Source organism: Oncorhynchus keta, chromosome 29 (genome assembly GCF_023373465.1).
Source record: "Oncorhynchus keta strain PuntledgeMale-10-30-2019 chromosome 29, Oket_V2, whole genome shotgun sequence".
Classification (NCBI taxonomy): Eukaryota; Metazoa; Chordata; class Actinopteri; order Salmoniformes; family Salmonidae; genus Oncorhynchus; species Oncorhynchus keta.
Window position 1 is genome coordinate 12,227,348 of NC_068449.1, and position 7,438 is coordinate 12,234,785.

Sequence of the window (7,438 nt, forward strand, 5' to 3'; positions counted from 1 at the left end):
GAAATATTGATATAATAACCATCATATCGAAGTAAACTTGTCATGCAATGATATTGTGTTTAGGTCCTCCCACTATGACTCTGGAAACCATGCAGTTTATTAGGCTACATCATAAGTTATGATGAAGTTCACAGGGTGGTGTAAGAGAAGAGTGATGAGCTTGATGCTCCTTTCCAATAAATATCCAGGGTCTTATTCTGATGACATGATGATCGATGCTTGACTGCTGCTGACAAATAAAAAATATTCTCGCTCTTATTAATAATATTCTCATCATGTAAACTAGACTTCTCCCACAGCCTACCTCCACAGCCTACTTTCACAGTCTACCCCACACAGCCTACCCACACTGTACCTGCGATTTGATTTGATTTGAGCTGTTGGCTAGAGTGCACGTGCATTCTGTGTGCACTACGTCATCACACACTGATTTTTATCCGAAACAAGTCCGTTTGGTGGAACACACCACTGGTGGGAAAAGGCACATATTTTCTTTATGCAGATTTTAGGATAATTGCATGAACATCTGTCAGCAATTGGATGGAAACCTAGTTACTGACATCGAGTCCTGCGACTCCCAGCACATAAGACAAAATCAACAGTACAAAACCAAAGATACTCATCTGTTTTATGTTTTGATCTTGTGTTATCGTGCTATAAACTTTTATACTAAGATGTGCAATTCCCCCCCAATTCGCTGTGGTCCAAACGGCAGCTTGTGTAATGTAGTAACACATGCTGTCCACATCATGGAAGGTAGTTTAATATACAGTGGGGCAAAAAAGTATTTAGTCAGCCACCAATTGTGCAAGTTCTCCCACTTAAAAAGATGAGAGAGGCCTGTAATGTTCATCATAGGTACACTTCAACTATGACAGACAAAATGAGAAAAAAAATCCAGAAAATCACATTGTAGGATTTTTTTATGAATTTATTTGCAAATTATGGTGGAAAATAAGTATTTGGTCAATAACAAAAGTACTCAATACTTTGTTATATACCCTTTGTTGGCAATGACAGAGGTCAAACGTTTTCTGTAAGTCTTCACAAGGTTTTCACACACTGTTGCTGTTATTTTGGCCCATTCCTCCATGCAGATCTCCTCTAGAGCAATAATCACATATATTTGTTACTGGTTTAACCATTTAGAGAGTTTTTTTTTTCTTCTTATGCGCAATTTAACCAGGAGCTTAAGAAAGAGTTCCCATAATGACTGTGTAGAAGCCCATTCATTCGCCCTCCCTACTCTAGTTGTGCTGTTCCACTGTTACGGAGGTTTTCACTGGTAAGACTCTTAGTGAATGTGAGAAAGTAGACCAATTCAAGTAAAATAATGGAAAGACTCTTTCAGTGAAAGTGTGTGTTGATGTGTGTAGGTGTGTGTTGATGTGTGTAGGTGTGTGTTGATGTGTGTAGGTGTGTGTTGATATGTGTTGATGTGTGTAGGTGTGCGTTGATGTGTGTAGGTGTGTGTTGATGTGTGTAGGTGTGTGTTGTTATCAGGGTCAGAGAATGACAGCTTTCCTCTGTCCCTGTTCAGTTGTACTCTGAACCTCTGAGGAGCTCTCTGTTTCTGTGTATAGCGTGGGGGACAAATGTGGCTTGTATCCAGCATTACCCCACTGTATTCCACACATTCTAACCCAGTCACCATGTCCTTCCCTGGAGACTCTGGGGCCACACCTACAGCAAATAATTTAATATTTCCAACCTCAATGTCCCAGCTGTGTGTCCCTGAGTTAAAGCCCTCTGAGCCCAGGACAAGGTCAGATTTATCAAACCTCTCTGGGTTGTCAGGTAACTTCTGTGTCACTCCAATGCATCTCATACTGGTCAGATCATCACAGAGGAGGAGACCTGGGTGACCAGGGTTCCAGAATCACAGGACCTAAAGAGATAGAATGGAAACATAGGACAAACTAAAAGGACATTTCATATGATGTTTATTTTTTAATAACTACTTTTATGCTATGATTAACATTATACATTGCATATTTTCCAATAAAGTTATACATGTGCATTTCCATGACTGTCTAGTTCTGTTTGTTTCTTTGGTAGAAATATATAATCATCAATTTTATTTGTATAATCATAACACAATACTCACTGTACTGAACAATGTCCTGCATCTTCTCCCAGACTCTGAACTTCAGGTTGCCCAGGTGTTTGGCCACATCTATCAGTGCTCCTGAGACTAGCTGTGGATCTGGCACTGGGCTCTAGAAGAACACTGAAGTGCTGTTGTGAGGTTGGGTTCAGATTCAGAACCACGGAGAAGAGAGACACAGGAGAGAGATTTACTTACCTTTTCACTGTGGCTGTGTAGTTCTGCAGAAGGATAGAGGGTTGTCAATGTTACCAATCAATTTATCATACAATCATGTCTACAAAGGACAAATATGTTGGTTCTTACTTGTAGAAATTAGATGTCTTCAGCTCCCAGCTCCTCCTGTATGGCTCAGATTGTGCCTGAAAGGTATGATATCTCTTTACTCATCTCCTCAATCTTCTTCTTCATCCGATGACTCTTCTGCTCCTCTTCCTCCCTCATAGCAGCTACCCTGGCTGCCTCTTCATCTCGTAGAAACTGGTGAAGCTTCTCAAACTCCTTCTTAACTTGCTTTTCTGTAGTCTGGGCCTGGCTCTGGATACAGTGAGAGGAATACGTGGGTAACTGTCTATCCACACACTTGGTGAATTAAATATATAGAAAATATTGCATGCTAGCAGCATTCAGTAGTCTTACTGGGTGTGTTCTGCTGTTCTATCACATGTTACTTTAACTATGTTAAAGATCTTTAGCTTCTCTTGTAAGGGTTGCAGTGCAGTCTTGAGTTCATCCTGCAACAAAATAACACAGTAGTTAGCTCAACCGCCCGCGGGGCACCCACCGGTCCTGTGGAGGTCAATGTCAGGGGTGCATATTAACACATATTTCTGCATGACACTGATTAATTAATTGTTATCAATAGGCTACCTAGGAAATCAATAGCCTTCCAAGACAGGTGTTGTGCACCACCAGTCTGTATCTGGATAGTGGGAGTACCAGGGCTACGTTTTACAACTTCGGATCAGGTGATCTATTTCGTAGATTCAAGTGGAATTTGTTTACTATTCTGACACTGATTTAGGTCGTTTATATTTCCACTTAAATCCACACAATAGGAAACTTACACAGCAGGCTGAACTACCACTGACTATAGGTACTAGATCATGTGGGTTTCATTTCTAACACACCCCGTTTGTAGATCAGTATACCAGATTCTATTGGTCCTTTTATAAACTGGGTGGTTGGGGCCCTGAATGCTGATTGGCTGACATCCGTGGTATTTCAGACCGTATACCACGGGCATGACAAAAAATGTATTTTTACTGCTCTAATTATGTTGGTAACCAGTTTATAATAACAATAAGGCACGTCAGTGGTTTGTGGTATATGGCCAATATACCACGGCTAAGGGCTGTATCCTGTCACTCTGTGTTGCGTCGTGCGAAGAATCTAATCAAAGTTTATTTGTCATGTGCGCCAAATACAACAGGTGTAGTAGACCTTACAGTGAAATGGTGCGAAATAAAAAAGGTATGTGTGTGTGTGTAGGTAAGTAAAGAAATAAAACAACAGTAAAAAGACATTTGAAAAAAGAGTAGCAAGGCTATATACAGACACCTGTTAGTCAGGCTTATTGAGGTAGTATGTACATGTAGGTATCGTTAAAGTGACTATGCATATATGATGAACAGATAGTAGCAGAAGCGTAAAAAGAGGGGTTGGCAGGTGGTGGGACACAATGCAGATAGCCCGGTTTGCCAATATGCGGGAGCACTGGTTGGTCGGGCCAATTTAGGTAGTATGTACATATGTACATGAATGTATAGTTATAGTGACTATGCATATAAGATAAACAGAGAGTAGCAGTAGTGTAAAAGAGGGGTTGGGGGGGCGGGGGGGGGACACAATGCAGATAGTCCAGGTAACCATTTGATTACCTGTTCAGGAGTCTTATGGCTTGGGGGTAAAAACTGTTGAAAATACTTTGGTCCTAGACTTGGTGCTCCGGTACTGCTTGCCATGCGGTAGCAGAGAGAACACTCTATGACTGGGGTCTTTGACAATTTTTAGGGCCTTCCTCTGACACCGCCTGGTGTAGAGGTCCTGGATGGCAGGCAGCTTTGCACCTGTGATGTACTGGGCCATACGCACTACACTCTGTAGTGCCTTGCGGTCGGAGGCAGAGCAATTGCCGTACCAGACAGTGACATAACCGGTCAGGATGCTCTCGATGTTGCAGCTGTAGAACCTTTTGAGGATCTGAGGACCCATGCCAAATCTTTTTAGTTTCCTGAGGGGGAATAGGCTTTGCCGTGCCCTCTTCACGACTGTCTTGGTGTGTTTGGACCAATCTAATTTGTTGTTGATGTGGACACCAAGGGATTTGAAGCTCTCAACCTGAACAGCCCTTAGCCATGGTATATTGACCATATACCACACCCCCCCCCGTGCCTTATTGCTTAAATAAATCCTCACATAGGTCCTTATAGATCCATATATTAGTTCCTTATATATCCTCATATAGGTCTTTATATCCTCATATAGGTCCTTATAGGTCCATATATTAGTTCCTTATAAATCCTCATATAGGTCCTTATAAGTCCCTATATTAGTTTACATTTACATTTAAGTCATTTCTTATATACCCTCATATAGGTCCTTATATCCTCATTATATACAGTATACCCTCATTCTGAATGATTAGGTATGTCCTCACAGTTACTTTCTCACCTTATAATCCCGTGCAGCTTCATCTATGGGACAGAAGGAGTGTTTTTTGTGTTTTCTGGAAGTCTGACACACAAAGCAGACAGGCTGTTTGTCGTCCAGACAGAAGAGCTTGAGTTTCTCGCTGTGCAGACTGCAGAGCAGCTCGGACCCTGCTGAAGCTCTCTGACACCTTTCCTCTAAGGCCTCACACAGGTTCTTTAAAACCAGAGGCTCGTGTTTTGATGATCTGCATATAGGACATTCCTGAGTTTCCATTCCTTTCCAGCATTGCTGCAGACAGGATTTACAGAAGTTGTGGCTACACGACAGGAGCACAGGATCCAGGAAGATATCCATGCACACAGGACAAGAGAGATCCTCCTCTAGGAGAAACAATCTGGAAGCCATTTTTCTCTGTCTGTAATGGCTTCTGAGATTATTACAAATCTACATTCACTTTTATGTTGCACACTGTACTGAAGTCAGCAACATTCTAATGTTAGAGTTTAGATGAAAGCTTTGTTATGCTTCCCCTTTGCTATGGTCTTTTACCCGCTGTGATTATTATAGATCTTGTCTTCAGGTCTAAACAGGTAAATGAACAGCACGGCATGAATGTCAGTGTTGTACTGCACTGAACGTTGAACATGTAACTACTTTCTGTGTTTCTGAAAAGCGTAGAGGGTGGAGCTATTGGAAAACTATTATCAGCTACCTTTGATTTATTTCAGAGAGACAGATAACATGTAAGAGAGTGCAGGAGAGAGAGAGGGAGACAATTGTATAAGCCCATATGCAAAGGTACAATATGTAGATTTTTTTGCTCATTCAAATAGCTCTAAGACCCTAGTATGGCCTCTCTGGCCACAGCTGAAATTACATTGGTTGGTTCCAAATTCGCTCTTTTGCAGGTATAACCATATCATTTCTTCATCCGAGCCAAATGTCCTCATATGCACGTTTCTCCCCTATTTCAAAGTGTTTCGGTACTTCCCTTATGCACTACACTTTTCCACACGCTAACTTCTACTGTACCACAGATCAGTATAGTCTACCAGTCTAACTGTCTATCCTGCCCTCTATCCACCATTCAACACAATGATCCTACCTAGACTAGCCTACAACACAATGATCCTACCTAGACTAGCCTACAACACAATGATCCTACCTAGACTACAACACAATGATCCTACCTAGACTAGCCTACAACACAATGATCCTACCTAGACTAGACTACAACACAATGATCCTACCTAGACTAGCCTACAACACAATGATCCTACCTAGCCTACAACACAGTGATCCTACCTAGACTAGCCTACAACACAGTGATCCTACCTAGACTAGCCTACAACACAATGATCCTACCTAGACTAGCCTACAACACAATGATCCTACCTAGACTAGCCTACAACACAATGATCCTACCTAGACTACAACACAATGATCCTAACTAGACTAGCCTACAACACAATGATCCTACCTAGCCTACAACACAATGATCCTACCTAGACTAGCCTACAACACAATGATCCTACCTAGCCTACAACACAATGATCCTAACTAGACTAGCCTACAACACAATGATCCTACCTAGACTAGCCTACAACACAATGATCCTACCTAGACTAGCCTACAACACAATGATCCTACCTAGCCTACAACACAATGATCCTACCTAGACTAGCCTATAACACAATGATCCTACCTAGCCTACAACACAATGATCCTACCTAGACTAGCCTACAACACAATGATCCTACCTAGACTAGCCTACAACACAATGATCCTACCTAGACTAGCCTACAACACAATGATCCTACCTAGCCTACAACACAATGATCCTAACTAGACTAGCCTACAACACAATGATCCTACCTAGACTAGCCTACAACACAATGATCCTACCTAGACTAGCCTACAACACAATGATCCTACCTAGACTAGCCTACAACACAATGATCCTACCTAGCCTACAACACAACGATCCTACCTAGACTAGCCTACAACACAATGATCCTATCGAGACTAGCCTACAACACAATGATCCTACCTAGACTCCCCTACAACACAACGATCCTACCTAGCCTACAACACAATTATCCTACCTAGACTACAACACAATGATCCTACCTAGACTATCATACAACACAATGATCCTACCTAGACTAGCATACAACACAACGATCCTACCTAGCCTATAACACAATGATCCTACCTAGACTAGCATACAACACAACGATCCTACCTAGACTAGCCTACAACACAATGATCCTACCTAGACTAGCCTACAACACAATGATCCTACCTAGACTACAACACAATGATCCTATCTAGACTACAACACAATGATCCTACCTAGCCTACAACACAATGATCCTACCTAGACTACAACACAATGATCCTACCTAGACTACAATAACAATGATCCTACCTAGACTACAACACAATGATCCTACCTAGACTACAACACAATGATCCTACCTAGACTAGCCTACAACACAATGATCCTACCTAGCCTACAACACAATGATCCTACCTAGACTACAACACAATGATCCTACCTAGACTACAACACAATGATCCTACCTAGACTACAACACAATGATCCTACCTAGACTAGCCTACAACACAATGATCCTACCTAGCCTAAAACACAATGATCCTACCTAGACTAGC

At 41.7% G+C, this 7,438-nt stretch overlaps 1 pseudogene; it reads right to left on the bottom strand.

Annotated features, from left to right (window-relative positions):
* Positions 1-915: 915 nt before the first annotated feature.
* On the bottom strand, positions 916-6,100 carry LOC118362136 (nuclear factor 7, ovary-like; annotated as a pseudogene).
* Between the last annotated feature and the right edge of the window lie 1,338 nt (positions 6,101-7,438).